Here is a 16709-nt window from a genome sequence, read left to right as displayed (position 1 = left end):
GCTCAGGGCTTAGGCAACCTGCATGATTTCACACAATTAGTCAGATTCTGGATTTTAATTGAGGTCTGCTCAATTCTAAGCTTCTGTGTTCTTTTTTATTGGCCTTCTGCTTAAGAAATCAAGCATTTCGGGGCACCTGGGTGGCTCAGTGGGTTAAAGCCTCTGCTTTTGGCTCAGGTCATGATCCCAGGGTCCTGGGATTGAGCCCCACGTCGGGCTCTCTGCTCCGTGGAGAGCCTGCTTCCTCCTCTCTCTCTGCCTGCCTCTCTGCCTAGTTGTGATTTCTCTCTGTCGAATAAATTAAAAAAAAAAAAAAAAAAGAAATCAAGCATTTCAGAAGAATGCAAACCACTAAAAATCTATTGGCAAGTGTTGACAGTTTCAAGATATACATGAGCTTAATCTATTCATTAGGAAATCATGATCTATCTGTTGATGGTAGAACCTGAGCCCTACACATCAAGAACCAGCTTCTCTGAGGTAGGGTGAAGGTGGGGGACGTTATGGTGTAAGGGCAACGCACTTGAAGGAATTACTGTGGTATGGTGGCAAATTTTGATAAGCATTTTTAGAGTTACTAATTGTAATTTTTGAATTCCTATCTCATGCCCTGCAGGTATGAGGCACACTAAAATTACTGTGCTCTGTGTATTTTTGTGGTGAGCAAATGGCAAAGACACATTTCCTCGGGATACAAATTTTTTCTTGTATGCAAACAATATCCTCCTTTATTTGAATGAGAACAGATGGATGAAGCCTCAATATAAATACTTATTGCCCATAGTAATGGATGATTTTACGAGACATTCAAATTGGTCTTAAACAAGGGTATGAATTAGTAGATCTGCTTAGCTTGATATTTTTATTCTGACAACAAGAATTTCTATAAGAAAGGGTGAAGCTGAAAGGGCAACCAAGGCCCCTTTGAGTGAATTAGTATTCCTGTTGCATTACCCTGGTGGATAATATTCTTTACCTCCGAAGTGACCCTTACAAATTTAATTAAATTTGATGGCTGGCCAGCATGTAGATTATTCCTGCTGTAGACAAAACTTCGATGTTTTCTGACTATGGATAAAATATTTGTGGAAGTTCCTATTAATTTATGTCACTCACCTAACTTTTCTAACATTAGACGTTAGAGTTGAAGAGCAAATGACATTTGCTGCCTTGCTATTATGTGCCTCATGTCTATTAATGGTAAACCAAAAAAGTGTGATGGAACTGTATGGCCAGGGTCACTGGAGATGTTTCATAAAATGTATTTGTAAAACTGTTGGATTTTAAACAAACCTGATATATGATCCTCTGTGTGTGTGTGTGTGTGTGTGTGTACAAAATTAGGTATCAGAATCCCCAAAGTAAATCCAAAAAAGAACCACATTCATATAATAAGTTCCCTTTTTTTTTTTTTAAACATTTATTTGACAGAGACAGATCACAAGTAGATAGAGAGGCAGGCAGAGAGAGAGAGAGAGGGAAGCAGGCTCCCCGCTGAGCAGAGAGCCCCATGTGGGACTCGATCCCAGGACCCCGAGATCATGACCCGAGCCGAAGGCAGCGGCTTAACCCACTGAGCCACCCAGGTGCCCAATAAGTTCCCTTTTTATTAAAACATCAACACTTGAATGTTTTCTATTGAAAACCTAGCTCTAGTGAAGAGATTATTTTCTCATCTGTACAAAACTTATTCTCAGCATCTTGATAATTAATATTTCACATACATTTAACAGCGTTTGGTGATTTTGAGATGCAGCATTGTTCTGAACAAAGCATTCCTATTATCACAGTAGCCTCTACGTGGAGCTTTTCTTCTAAGCGCACGTTGACAAGGCTACAGTGGGGTAGAAGCTGCATGGTACAGTGAGAGTCTAGTTTCAAAATTAAGCGGATTGCTTTCTGGTGTTATGACTCTGGCAAAAACCAGCCAGTTCTTCAGCATCTCTATTTCCTCATCTATGAAATAGGAATGATAACACTTTCCCTGTGATGACTGACAAGTGGTATATTTGGAGAAGCAAATAAAATTTTATGTCATCATTATTGAAGCATTGACAAACCCTACTAATGAATGGTTGAGGGGAAGAGGAGTATTGGAAAAGAGTTCCTTCCCATAAAGTACAAACTACACTTGTGCACTGAAGGGCAGGATGGCAGGTGATAAGAACACAGGACAACCGGCACTGAAGGATCTGCTTATGACTCAGAGTGTGCTGATCTCCTCTTGTTACCTTATGCTATTCTAGAGCCCCTGGCTGCCGTACTGTCTCTAGAGCACACATTCTTATAATGATGTTCTGGACACCTACATGCCTCATTCCTTGACTTCCCTTCAGAACTCTGTTCAAACAGGACTTCATTGCAGAGGCTGTTTCTCGTGACTCTGCATAAAATGAGGCACCTTTCTCAAACCACAGTGACTTTTATCCCTGCTTGATTTTGCTTTATTCTTACATGGCTTATTGAGTGTTTATTTTCTTTCCATGAAAACACAGGCTTCATGAGCACAGGAACTTTGTCTCTCTTGTTGACCAGTACATCTGCAGAAGGTACAGATGTAAATGGAGGGAAGTGGGTGTAAATGAGGGAAGAAATTAGGCTAGGAGCTGAAGAGTTGGATTCCAGTCTTTCCTTACTCTGTGAACATGGAGAATCTGTTAGTTATTTCTGTACTTCACTTTTCTCACTGTAACTGCTAGCATCAATTTTTATTTTTTGTATAGTAGTTGGGAAGTTTAATGAAAGGAGCAAACTATTTATGTGTACCTACTACAGGGCATGCCTTGCTGCAAGTAATTTGCATTAATTATCCAAGCGCCATACTAACTTGAAAAATGGATGGAAGTATGCCTCTTTTGCAGATTAAGAAACCAAAGTTAAAACAGTTTGCAACTTGTAAAATCTAATGAAAATGTGTGAAATAAGTATTGAAGATATAAGTCTTTTTATAGATATAATGTCTTATTAGACTAACAAAGAAATTAATGAATAGCTATTTTTGTTAAAACCATCCTAGAGTTGTAACTGAACCAGCGTTGAGTTCACTCCTTGGTGAGTCAGAAACTACACCAGGCTGGGTTGTCCCACATAGAAAACTCTTATTTACAGCAAATAGGGAGATCACAGCAAGTGACTTCTAAAGCTCTGACTCCCCAAGCAAGGGTGGATGGGTTCCTTTTATTTAGGCTAAATAAAATATTTAGGATGGTGTTTTATAGTTAGGATCAATATTTAGACAGGGAAGCCTTGTTATCAACTGTAGAGGTGGGCATAAAGTGTGTGTGCCTTAAGGAAACATGCATGTACATACATTATACATTATGGAAATGAGGCTTGTGCTCCCCTCCTTGGGTGGAGATTTTAGCATTACAATGAGGTAAAGGTAGCTGTTGGTCATTCCAGAGGTGATTGTGCAGACACCAGTCAGGGGGTGGGGTTTAGCCCGACAGCTCTGGGTGGTCTAGGCCTGTGGAAGGTCTTTTCAGGGCAGTCGCCATCACCTAGATTTTTTCTATGTTAAGAAGAAAGCCAGAAAGGGGGAAAATGTAAGACAAAATTTAGTGAGTACAAGTAGGTGTGCAGTAAAGGCCATTTCTTGGGGTCTGGCGGGTGACCTAGTTTGCTAGATGAAAATAATATATGATTAGGGTAGTTTCTCCATTTGTATGATAAGTTTAAGCATGGACAAGGAATAAGTAGAACAAAAATAATGCATTTGGATATATTACCATTGGTATTATCTGCTGAAAGTTTTATAGTTTCCATTTTTTTAAATAGAAATCTGTTATAACCAGAGCAGTAATTCCTAAACATTTGAGATCTGTTGTTATCCAAATTTTTTCAGACCCACTTAATTTTTTTTCAGCAAAGGACAACTTATTATTTTGATAGTGCTTTGAAATTTCTACTTTGTACATTCTTGTATAATTTTAAATTAATGTATAGGGTGTATACTCTGTTCAGGGTATAAAAGCCTTTGATCACATGTTGACTTATGGGCTTTGGTAATAGCTTAAAAGCCTTCTAATGTCTGTAGCACAAGGTCTGGCCAATGTTCAAGAAATTAGATGGAGGATACTTTGTTTACGCCCAGGCCTTTTTGGCTATCAGGTACAAAAATAAGAGGTCTCAAAATTCTTTCATCCGAAGAAGAAATGGAAGAAATCTCTTTGAACGGAGAATTTTCAGGTGTAAGGTGGGAGAGAAAACTCAAGAAAAGACTTTCCATAGAAAACCATTTAAATGACAAGATAGCTGAATTATCCTCACAAAAGCTTACTGGGTAGCAAGGGGAAAATAGTGCTCTTCATGAACTGAGAAAAAAGGAAGCATTTCTATTCCTAAGTGCTTTATACATTATCTCTCTTTTATTAAAATTTGGAAGAAGTAATCTTAACTGGGCTTACAGCCATTTAGAAAAACTGAATAATTAATTTCTACTGTTTGTTTTTTTATACCAGGCTAAAATATTTTATTCTATTCACCTAAATGGCTTCAGGCCCAGCAAGCAATATGCTAAATGAAAAGTTTGTCATGGGGAAAGATCTTCAAAAATTAAGCAATTTTCTCATTCAAATAATTTTAAGAGACCCAGAGTAGATCACATTTTAGGTACATGGATAAAATTGAATTACCTTTTAATTTGGATTCTCCACTCTTAAAATGTTTGGAAAGTTTAATTAGAAAATGCACATATGATTTCCATTGATTAAATTGAGGATGGTATTGAGATGCTTTTTAGTTTCTCTGTTACTGATCTGAGGTCTGTCACCTTGGACATGCTGTTTCAGATCCTCTGGGGCCAGTTTAAATGAAATTGGCCAAGTGAAAATGACAAGAAGAAATGCTTTTTATTCTCCTCTAGAGTTTAAAAAAAAAAAAGGTGGTGGAGACATGAGATGAATGGGGAAAATAAGTATCAGGCATCAAAGTGTTGGTATAAATACGTTGTTTGATTTTTTCTGATGGAATAGATTGTCATATAAGGAACTTTTGACTTCAGTCTGTTATTTTACTTTATTATTCATTTGACAATGACAGTGTGAAATAATGTTTAGTAAAGTTTTTTTTTTTTAAATCCTCTATTTTACTAAGTGGAAAGGAAATTCAAGATTTGCCACTTTATCTTATATTTATTGAAATGCTTGCTCTGATACTCTTTAGAAATACGCAACTCCAGGTACTGATTGTTGATTAAGAGGAAGCATACAGTGTGGAATCAGGGCAAGATAGGGATAGGGTGACTGTATGTGTGTGTGTGTGTGTGTGTGCGCATGATGATTTAATTAAAAATGATTTAAATTATAGTTGTAGAGGACAGAAGAAAGGGAACTATATCTAGGTGCTTATGTTTGTGTTTTCTTTGCAACAATAATATACTGAAAGCTTAAATGGATGAAACAAATTCTGGAGAGAAGAACATCTTAATATAGGCCCATCAGCTGACTAATCTGTGGTCTAATCAGTATGTTACCATTATGATTTGAAAGGAAAACATGCTTGGTCTGCAAGGATGCTTTGGAGAACAGAACCAAACAAAAATGAAAGTTCAGACTTTTTTTTTTTCCCCTATCATACATTGCTTTTTCCATGAGCAGCAGTATTCTAGCAGTTTTTATCTGAAACATTAGCTGGCCCAGTAGGTGTCAGATTAGATATACATTACTCCATTATCTTGGTATACTACTCTGCATCAAAGGATCTATGGACTTGGAAACTGAAAAGGAAAGAGAATAAATAAAGGATATCTCTTTTCAGTTTTAGAGTAGCGCTTTTAACATTAAGAAAAATCAATAACTGGATTGACTGCATTCAGTAGGGAGCATTATTGTTTCCCATAATGTATCTAATGCATATCATTACCAGAGTAATCACATTATTATCTGCCTCTGCCTTGCTGCTTGCTTCGCTAGATATGAAGCCAGAGCTATTTGTAAAGTAAGATTTTTTTCTCTTTTGCAAAATTGCTGCAAATTGTATTTTTCCCATTTTCTTTATTAGTTGTTTGAACTAGCCAGAACCTCTGAATTCAGATTAAGTGTCTTGGTTTGTTGTGGTAGTTATTATTTTTCTCCTTCAGGATTCCTTTTTGTCTCTTACTCAAATTAATCTTTAGGAAACGGGACAAATAGTTTGTGGTTCATCGTACTGTCGGCGTGGAAGACGGGGTAGCATGAGCTGAATGTGGGGGTGGGCTTTATGTTTGTGAGATACCTTTTAAAGTCAGCAATTGCAGAATGATCCGGAAAAGCATTTCCAACAGTGTTATATTTCAACACTCCAGTCCAGGGGGCTCAGGCTAAAATAATGAAGAGTGTCCAGAGATTAGAACAGTCAATTTCCTTTCTGTATCTGATTATGAAGGGGGTAGAAGATATGCCTCTCTTAATATGAGATGCACATTTCACTTACGTTTAACTCCTTCATTCATGAACTTCATGATATTCAACTAAACTATGTGCACCCTAGTCCTCACTTGTATCATGGGAGCCACACTCCATTCTGTTTTTGGTAGAGATTTGCAACAATGTGTGTTAAGATACCCAGCCAAGACTACGGTGGTGGTGTTCTTCCCAGTGACAATATAATAAAAGAAGGTCAGTGGAGCAGAAAAACTGCCTAGATGATGACTAAAGTGAATACATATGGGGTGTTTCTCTGAAGAATTCCTTATACTTCAATACTGAAGTTGCTAGTGATGTCTGATTAAAAAGCTAAGTGGTGTGAAAGAAAAACAAATGCAGTATTTTTAAAAAATATCACACCAGGGATAGAAAATAATTAGGGCTTCTGAAGTGCTGAAAGATTCAGTCAAACTTCCATCAGGTAGGAAGTAAGGGGGAGGTAGAGCTGGTCTAATTCATGAACCTCACAGAAAGGCTTCCTGGAGAATGAGAAGATGGCTTTTTTGGTAAAATAATTGTTCTCAGGAAACCCTACTTTGCTCTTGGACCTTAGATTCCTCTATGTCTCATTTCACTTGCATACTAAAAACATCATTATTTAAGGGCAGATTTCAGAATTTTCTTTACCAGAAATACAAATCATACATTTTCTTTTTTCCTCCCTTCTTCCCTTCCCCCCTCCTAACAACCTCTTCCCCTCCCTTCCCTTTCCCACCTCCCTTCCTCTCCCCTCCCCTCCTTTCCCTTCCCTTTCCCTCCCACTCTTCTCCTCTTCTCCCTTGTCTTCCCTTCTCCATTCCCTTCCTTTCTCCTTCCTTTCCTTCCATTCCTTTCCTTTCCTTCTTTCCCTGCCTTCCTTTTTTGTACGACTATTCTAGAGTATGGGTAATAATGGACAAGAGTCCCATTTGAGAGAAGCTTGAACTTTGGGAGGCAAACTACTTTCTGGTCACTTAGAAATACTTATTTGATTACAACCATTTGTCAGTTCAGTTTGTGGAAGCAGATTAAGCCAGAAAGCTGCCAATATTTTTCCATATTCAATTCTTTCTCTCCATTATGGAAAGGAAACCAAAGTACTTGGGAATTAAAAACGTCTTTGATTTCAGAACAACGGTGTTGCTCAATTTGGAACTGGCAAGGGGTATAGAGGTACAAAGGAAATGGATATAGAAAACAGAAATTCTAATTTTCCTTCTATCTCAGATGGAAGCGTTTAGGATCATGCTTTTAGGATCCCTAGAAGAAATCATTGGAACTTGGAGTATGATGACCAGACATTACTGGGATGTTTAGGGAATGCTTTTGCTATGATCCTTTTAATCTATATTCTGACATATTTTTGCAGTGTAAATATATGTATTTGTTATTATGTATTAAATCTACATTTAAATATTACATATTTAAAATATAATTATGCATAATATATAATTATTAGAAATGTGTTTTAAAATACATTTAAAATATACAAATATATATTCAGTTATATATATATATAAAACTAAAAATGCAACAGAAATAAGGACATTTTGCATTTTCTAGAGGGAACAAGTTTGAGAAATACATGAAAATGAAAGTATAGGAAAATTGTGTTTGCGTATATTTTTACTTGTTTCATTTGTTTGCAGTTTCCCTCAAGAACAGGTTTCAACAGACGTTGGTTGATAGTAAATGATCTTTCAACCCAGAACAAAAATGAAACAAGGAACTCTAATCAAACAAACTGTTACTGGCCTCTGGTTAGTGAGAAAATTCAATTGTCTAGCCAAGTTTAAAAATCAATAGTGGCCACTCTAAATTTGAGTATAGTTATAAAACAGCAGACTTAAACACATTCTCAAAGATGAGAACTTTTTTCAGTAATACAAATATGTCAGAATCTGGGGGTGGGGAAAGGAATCAAAACCTCAACGAGAATTAGGGTGTTTCATACTAGATACATAAAACGTACTCAGAAAAACTGATGACAAAGCTATCAAGTACCAGTGACCAAGTTACAAATGAAGATTTCAGTAATTTGGTCTCAAAAATTCTTATGCTTATGAATAATAGATTTATATTATATTTTCCTAATGTATCTAATGCCCATCATTCAGTGGAAGCATCCTCAGAATTAGGCACTCCATTGTTTACCCATCTTACCATCTAAGATTCTGAGAACCAGAGACCTCAAGAGGCAGTGTTGTTGTCCAGTAGTTAGAACTCTAATTTTGCACTTAGACACAGGTATGTTCAAACCGTGACTCAATCACTTGTCTCTGAAATAAGTACTTTCTTTTTTTTTAAATTTAATTAATTTATTTTTTCAGTGTAACAGTATTCATTGTTTTTGCACAACACCCAGTGCTCCATACAATACATGCCCTCGCTATTACCCACCACCTGGTTCCCCCAACCTCCCACCCCCGCCCCTTCAAAACCCTCAGGTTGTCTTTCAGAGTCCATAGTCTCTTATTGTTCGCCTCCCCTTCCAATTTCCCTCAACTTCCTTCTCCTCTCCATCTCCCAATGTCCTCCATGTCATTTGTTATGCTCCACAAATAAGTGAAACCATATGATACTTGACTCTCTCTGCTTGACTTATGAAATAAGTACTTTCTATTTCCAATATCTCACTTTACTTGTTTTGCTGTGGGGCTACTCATAGTGCCTACTTCATTGTATTTAATTATCCTCATAGGATAGCTAGAAGTAGAGTATACTCTATTATAGAGTAATAAAAACATTGTAACTAATGTATATAAACCTAGTATAGAGTAACTATTAAATATTCCCATTTTAGTATAATATATAGTAGCTAATAAAGCTATTATGACTCTCAGGTTTTGGTTTGGACTGCTTAACTCACTTGTTACACTATTAGTGAGGTCACAGCCTTACAGAGATTCATATATAGTCCACATATTTTTATGAAACATCTACTAAATGTAAGTTACATCATTGCTTTTTATAAAGTAGGAAAATATAACATTGGTCCTGTTTCTAAGAAACTTATAATCAAGCAGGAGGTACAATGACTAGTCACAAGATACTGTAATAAAAGATAAATTATGGTAGGCAAAATCAAATAGGAAAAAGTCCTGTGGTTTTAAGAATGAAAGGGAGATTCCTTTGACTCGGTGGAAGGTAATCAATAAACTATAGTTACTCTATTTGCAATAGTTATTGCTAACTCCAAATCCAAAGCTCTCTTGCAGAGCTAAATAAATAAGTCTTTTAAAATATAAGAGAATTACAGAATGATTTATTAAATCTATTAACAACATTCACATGAAATCTCTTTTGTTAAAAATAAATAGGAAGGAAAGGAAAAGAAAAACTACTGTAAAAAGTTAAGACTCTATGACTATATTGTGCTTAAGGCAAATGGACCTCATTGAGAAGAAATCTATGGCTGATTAAAATATGAGCTATCCCATTAATCACACAATACATTAGATAATAAATTGTGGTTGTTAACTTGATACACACCATTGAACATGGAGAAAATATCACATAGGCAGACAAGTGCACCAAAGTATGACAATGTAATAGCTTGTGGATATATTCTTTTTGTAAATATGTCTGCAGCACATCCAGTGTCTTACTAAACTATGCTGTAAAATAAGGTTATTCTTTAAGTCACAGAGATTAATGCTGCAGATTTTTCAACACTGAAAAAAATCATACATTTGAATAGAAGGAAGGGTGAGATAGAAATTACCATTTTTCACTGAGAGTGTGTCATTCTAATATCTCATTCAATTTTCTAAGGGAGCTCTGAAGATGTTAGATTAAAAAATGTTTTGGAAAAAGAAAATCCAATAACATATTCCACTGACAGATAATTATGTGAGCTAATATCAAGGACTAGTTTGAACCACGATAGGATATTTAACTCTTCTGTGTGGATCTAGTGAGCCCACCCTGAAAATTTGCTGATAGCACATATAGGAAATAGGAACAGTGCTATACATTCTATAGGCCAGCAGTCCTTTTTACAGAAAATCATAGATTTCTTTGTTTTGATTTGTTAAATATGTCAATGTCACATTTAACCGATTGTTAAACATAATTTTCACCTGGTCTTGTGTTTCCAATTTTCTTGACGAAGTAACACATTGAGCAACCTGACCAGGTTTCACTGTGAATATTGTCTTCTTGTATGCTGGTGTGTTGTCCAACATTGCAGCCAACGAGCCGCATGTGGCTACCGAGTACTTGAAGCATGGTTAGTCTGAACTGATATGGCTGTCAGTATTAAATACACACCCGATTTCAATGACTTAATTTAAAACAGGCGAGATATCTCATTTGGATTTAATAAAATGCATCAGTTACACCTATTTCTTTTATATATATCATGTATATGTATCATATATATATAAATTTACTTTAAAAGTAAAAGTAAAAGACTATAAAATTTAAAACTGCTTATGCGATTTTCATTTATGGCTTGCATTATACATCTGTTGGTTAGAGCTCTCTACGAGATCCATAAAGTGAACTAGTGATAAAAGAGATAAAATTCTGAATGAAGAAATTTGACATGCTCAGAACTACATTGAAATAACTCATGTTCTCCCTTTTCATGGCTGCATAATATTTCATAGTATATATGGACCATATCTTCTTTATCCATTTGTCTGTTGAAGCGCATCTTGGCTCTTTCCACAGTTTGACGATCATGGCCATTGCTGCTGTGAATATTGGGGTACAGGTGGCCCTTCTTTTCACTACATCTGTATCTTTGGGTTAAGTACCCAGTAGTGCAATTGCAGGTTATAGGGTAGCTCTATGTTTAATTTCTTAAGGAATCTCCACACTGTTTTCCAAAGTGGCTGCACCAACTTGCATTCCCACCAACAGTGTAAGAGGGTTCCCCTATCTCCACATCCTCTCCAACACTTGTTGTTTACAGTCTTGTTAATTTTGGCCATTCTAACTAATGTAATGTGGTATCTCAATGTGGTTTTGATTTGAATCTCCCTGATGGCTAAAGATGATGAACATTTTTTCACGTGTCTGTTAGCCATTTGTTGTCTTCTTTGGAGAAGTGTCTGTTCATGTCTTCTGCCCATTTTTTGATATGATTATCTGTTTTTTTGGGTGTTGCATTTGAGGAGTTCTTTATAGATCTTGGATATTAGCCCTTTATCTGTAGTGTCATTTGCGAACATCTCCCATTCCATGGGCTGCCTGTTTTGTTGACTGTTTCTTTTGCTGTGAAGAAGCTTTTTATCTTGATGAAGTCCCAAAAGTTCATTTTCACTTTTATATCAACATGGACAAGACTGGAAGAAATTATGCTGAGTGAAATAAGTCAAGGAGAGAAAGTCAATTATCATATGGTTTCACTTACTTGTGGAGCATAAGGAATAACATGGAGGAAGGACATTTAGAGAAGGAAAGGAAAAGTGAATTGGGGGAAATCAGAGGGGGAGACAAAGGATGAGAGACTGTAGACTCTAAGAAAGAAACTGAGAGTTTGGAGGGGTTAGGGGTGGGGGGATGGGTGAGCCTGGTGGTGGGTATTAAAGAGGGCACATATTGCATGGAGCACAGGGTGTGGTGCATAAACAATGAATCTTGGAACACTGAAAAAAAACCTCGGGGCTCCTGGGTGGCTCAGTGGGTTAAAGCCTCTGCCTTCGGCTCAGGTCATGATATCAGGGTCCTGGGATCGAGCCCCAAATCAGGATCTCTGGTCAGCGGGGATCCTGCTTCCTCCTCTCTCACTCTCTGCCTGCCTCTCTGCCCACTTGTAATCTCTCTCTCTGTTAAATAAATAAATAAGATTAAACAAAACAAAACAAAACAAAAAAACCCTCATGTTCTGACCTTAAAACATGTTTAAGTTGTGGGTAAATGGTTGTATATAAACTATATAATTCAAAGTATATGATGCATTAAAAAACATAAGAAAAGTAGACTGCTATTGTGTATGTGTAGGAAGATAACATTGCAAAATCTAAAACACAAAATATTCATTTTGTTACATGTTTCTTATCTGAAGGGTAGGCCCTACTTGTGATTTCTGCAACCATATTACTATATTGAGATTACAAAGGACTCACAAAACAAACTGAGGGTTGCTGGGGATATGGGGAGTTGGGAGAGGGGGAGTAGGGTTATGGACATTGGGGAGGGTATGTGCTATGGTGAGTGCTGTGAAGTGTGTAAACCTGGCGATTCACAGACCTGTACCCCTGGGGATAAAAATACATTATATGTTTATTTAAAAAAAAGAAATAAATAAAAAATTAAAAAAAGAATCAATACAAATAAAAAAATACAAGAATCTTTGTTTAAATTTTCCTATCCTCTCATAAAAAGAAGACAAAATTATTTCCCCTCCCATTGAAAGGCCACATAAATCATCTGTTCCTTTTCTTTTTATAAAGTCTGTATTTGTCAATATTGGGATCCAATAAGGGGAGAAAAACCCCAACTAGAGTCATAAGCAAGAACAATATAATAGGTGACTCTAGAATTTATTTTTCTGTGGTACTACAATAGTCTGCCTTTGGGTTGATAACTTAATAAATCAGTCTTTATTGCCTGAAAGAGTTGATATATATTCTAAAGCAAGCCATTTATAATTTTACTTGTATTTTTGAAGATGAGACCTTCATTTATATTTTTAAAATTATGTGTTTCTTCTCAGAATTATCACCATGTAAATTCAGAATATAGTAGGCCTATTATATGCCAGGAGTAACCATTAGGTGGGGGTGTATCTTGAAATTTTTTCGTGTGTGCGTGCGTCGTGTGTGTGTGTGTGTGTGTGTGTGTGTGTGTGTGTGTGTTGGGGTGGTTATTACCTGATAATGTTTCTTCTGGAAGGTCTGTAAGGGTCACAACTGGACTTTGATGTGTGGGCCAGATCTGAGGGTTAATCCTCAAGGAGGTGGGGAAAAAACCCCAACTTTTAAAAAGTCTGAAACAGAAAAACCTTGTGGATTCTAAACCTGTGGTGTCTAATATGGTAACCACTTAAAACCTGTATCTACTGACTATTTCACTTATAGCTGATGTTACTGAGAAACTGACTTTTTAATTTTATTTAACTTTAAGGTAGATTTAAATCTGATAGTGGATTCAGTGAATGAGAAACTTTTAAGTGTGTTTGGAAAAAACCTTGGATTTACTTTTTCAACTGTACACTTTATGATATATAAGTGCAGATTAAGTATTTCCAATTACAAATTTCAAATTGAGATATGCTAAAAAGAATAAAATACAAGCAAATTTTGAAACTTAGTACCAAGGTAAATAAAATAACTCATTAATAATTTTACATAGATCACATATTGAAATGATATTTGGACTGAAAGGTATAAAAATTGATTTCACCTGTTTTTAAGTATTTTCTTAATGTGGCTACAAGAAAATTTAGAAGTCAATCTGTGGTTTATATTGTGTTTCTATTAGACTGTGCTGTCTAAAGAAGAGGAAAACACATGGAAATATCCATGAGATACCAAGGCTGTAAATGGGCTATGACAACAAAAGGGAGACACTAATGGCAAATTAAGAGTTGGTGGCAAATAAAAGAGAAGCAAGTCCTTAGCCTATCTTACTGTGTTGGCAGCTGACTAGTGTATAATGCCTGGACTGGTTTGAGGGTTTAAGATTAAAAACATAACTTTAAGTCTTTTGTGCCTTATAATCAAAGACAAGTATGTTGTTGCTTTAATAATAATAATTTTAATTATTACTAGTTTTACTTTTAGAAAGTGTTAACTGAATTTACATCTCTTTTTAACCTTCCACGTGGTACTAAGTGTATTATGTACAGGCATTGAAAGAATTTTACCACAATAAACCTTGAAAACAAAAGATACCAGAATTATAGGATGGGAAAAATAAATTAATAAATAATAAATTAAATCAAATTTAATTCCAAGGGTAGAAATCTTATGAAGCAGTAATATGGGCCACTTTGTTATGTAAAATCTATTCCATGAACTAAATACTGTATTAAATTAACATTGGACAGTTTGGAACAAATTAAATTACACTGTATTTGCCAGGGATGTCCTATTGCCCTCATGTTGAAGTTAAATAGAATTTTTTCCCACATAAGATGCAAGTGCACTGTAGAAAAGTTGGAAACACCAAAAAGCAACACGGAGAAAATAATAATGACTTATAACCTACACCACCCAGAGATAATGACTATAAATTTCCCTTGTATTTTCTTTCAAAGATACACAGTTTTTAAACAGGGTTTGGTTTGTCTTAATAAGCACTGCATCACAAAGTCTGTATTTAATACTTTTCACCCCTTTCTTTGAACTCTCTGGACTGGTTTCATAGCCCAGACTGAGGTTATCCATTATAGAAACAACAACTTAATAAATGATGTCTGTTGACTTGAAAGTATTATTCACATAGATTTCTAAAGTGACAAAGATACAACCAGAAAGTGTTTTATTCACTAGAAAATCTTGTTGAACATTTTCTGACACTATTAGTAAGGTAAAGCGTATGGATGACAGAGAAAACATGAATTCTGAATCCTGAAGAGCTTGTGCTTATTAGTACTTTGTGCAGAAATCATGAAGGGCCACCTCATCAGGTGGACTGATGAAGCCTCATTAGGTAAAGGCTTGAAGTGTTCTAAGAGCAATGCCTCACAGAAAGAACATCCCAAGTGAAGGCTAGACAAACATGCCTACCTGTCATTGCTGCCTTTTGATTGGAAGGAGTTTGTATTTGTTTCCTCTTTAAGAGGAAGGTGTGTGTGCAAGTATAAAAATCACTTGGCAGTGTTAGCAGTGCTCGATGTGAAAATGCAAACCCAAGGGCTTGAAGTTAGGCAAGCTCCTTGAGATGAAGTGGAGTGCAAAGTGTCCTTCATTTATTCTTGAGATATTTACTTCCATTCTCTGGCTTTACTCTAGCTACTGTCCTTATACTCAGTCTTGCTATTCAAACTATTTTTAGGTGAGTTGAAAAATAAAAACATTCATCTTGAAGTCAGGAAAAGCAAAGGCTCAGTGCAACGTTCCAGAGCTTTCTGTGTTTATTGCTTTTAAGACCATCAGGTACCCCAATGCCAAAATCACTGCCCCTTATCCAAATTCCACTTTATCTCCATAATCAGGGTAATTTGGGGGGTGGCAGGATATGCTTCAGTCTGCTGATCTCTGAGATAATTTCTGGATTTAGATAATGTTAAAAATTCCTGAGAACTCTTAGAAAGCTTAGGGTTTCTTCAGATTTCTGGTCTAGCTGACATTAAGGCCGGCTGGTAGGGCAAAGTCAACTAAGCTCCTCAGAAGTACACATGAAGGAGCTGAGAATTTCTCATAGCCTTTCAAGTACGTTTCTTACTAGGAACCTGTTCACTTTATTTGGAAATTTGGTATTTACTCAAATTCTGACCTAAAATTTCATGGAATGTGTTAATTGCTAACAATGTTACAGTAGCTCTTATTTCACGATTTCACTGCAATGTTGAACATCAAGCTGCAAAGGTTTTCAAAGACTGAGGTTATAGTAGGCAGTCTGGCAGACAAAGTGTATGTGGTAATATTAAGAATATCTAGTGTATGCTCAGTTCTAAATAACAGGATTCATTAATGCTTCATTTATATATTCATATTTGTATTCAAATAATACATATTTTTCTGTGTCAGGTGTTACAACGAGCTGTATGCACAAACAGCAGATGTGATTTCTGACCTCTTGGAATCAGACTTGATTCATGATTATGTAATTCCTACAAAGCAAAAAAAGAGTGGCAGTGATTCAATGTAGTTGGAAGTGCTAACATAAGGTGAGGGGGCCAGGAAAGTCTACCTTGCATAAGTGATATTTAAACCAATGCAAAATTTTGTGTTACATTGCTAGTTGTTGGGAATATGAAGATAAACATGGCATAGTCCCTGTCCTTGAGGAGTTCATGTCTAGGAAAGAGAGGTGCAGACCACTAATAGCGCTCTGTGATTTGTGCTCTACAGAAGTACATGAATTACTGTGGGTCCTAAAGGTTATGGGTAATTTGGTCTGACCATCTCAGGAAAGAGCATATGAGATAAAATGTCTTTAAGTGTAGGTTTTGAAACACAACCATTTTGAAGGCTAAGGAATATTACTAGGCCATCAAGATAGGAAATAATATAGCAAATAATAGCGAGGAGTAAGAAAAGAAATCCAGTATGTTTGGTAAACTCTAAGTAGAAGGGAAGGCCTAGGAAGGCAATTGGCCAAGGGTGAGATTGTATATAGGGTGGAATGGTAAATTGAAGGCATAAACACTGTATGAAAGAGTTTATACTTCTTTTTTAGGAGTGGAGGAGCCACTGGAATATATAA

This window comes from Meles meles, chromosome 11 (assembly GCF_922984935.1).
Source record: "Meles meles chromosome 11, mMelMel3.1 paternal haplotype, whole genome shotgun sequence".
NCBI classification, from domain to species: domain Eukaryota; kingdom Metazoa; phylum Chordata; class Mammalia; order Carnivora; family Mustelidae; genus Meles; species Meles meles.
Note: the sequence above shows the minus strand (reverse complement) of the source record.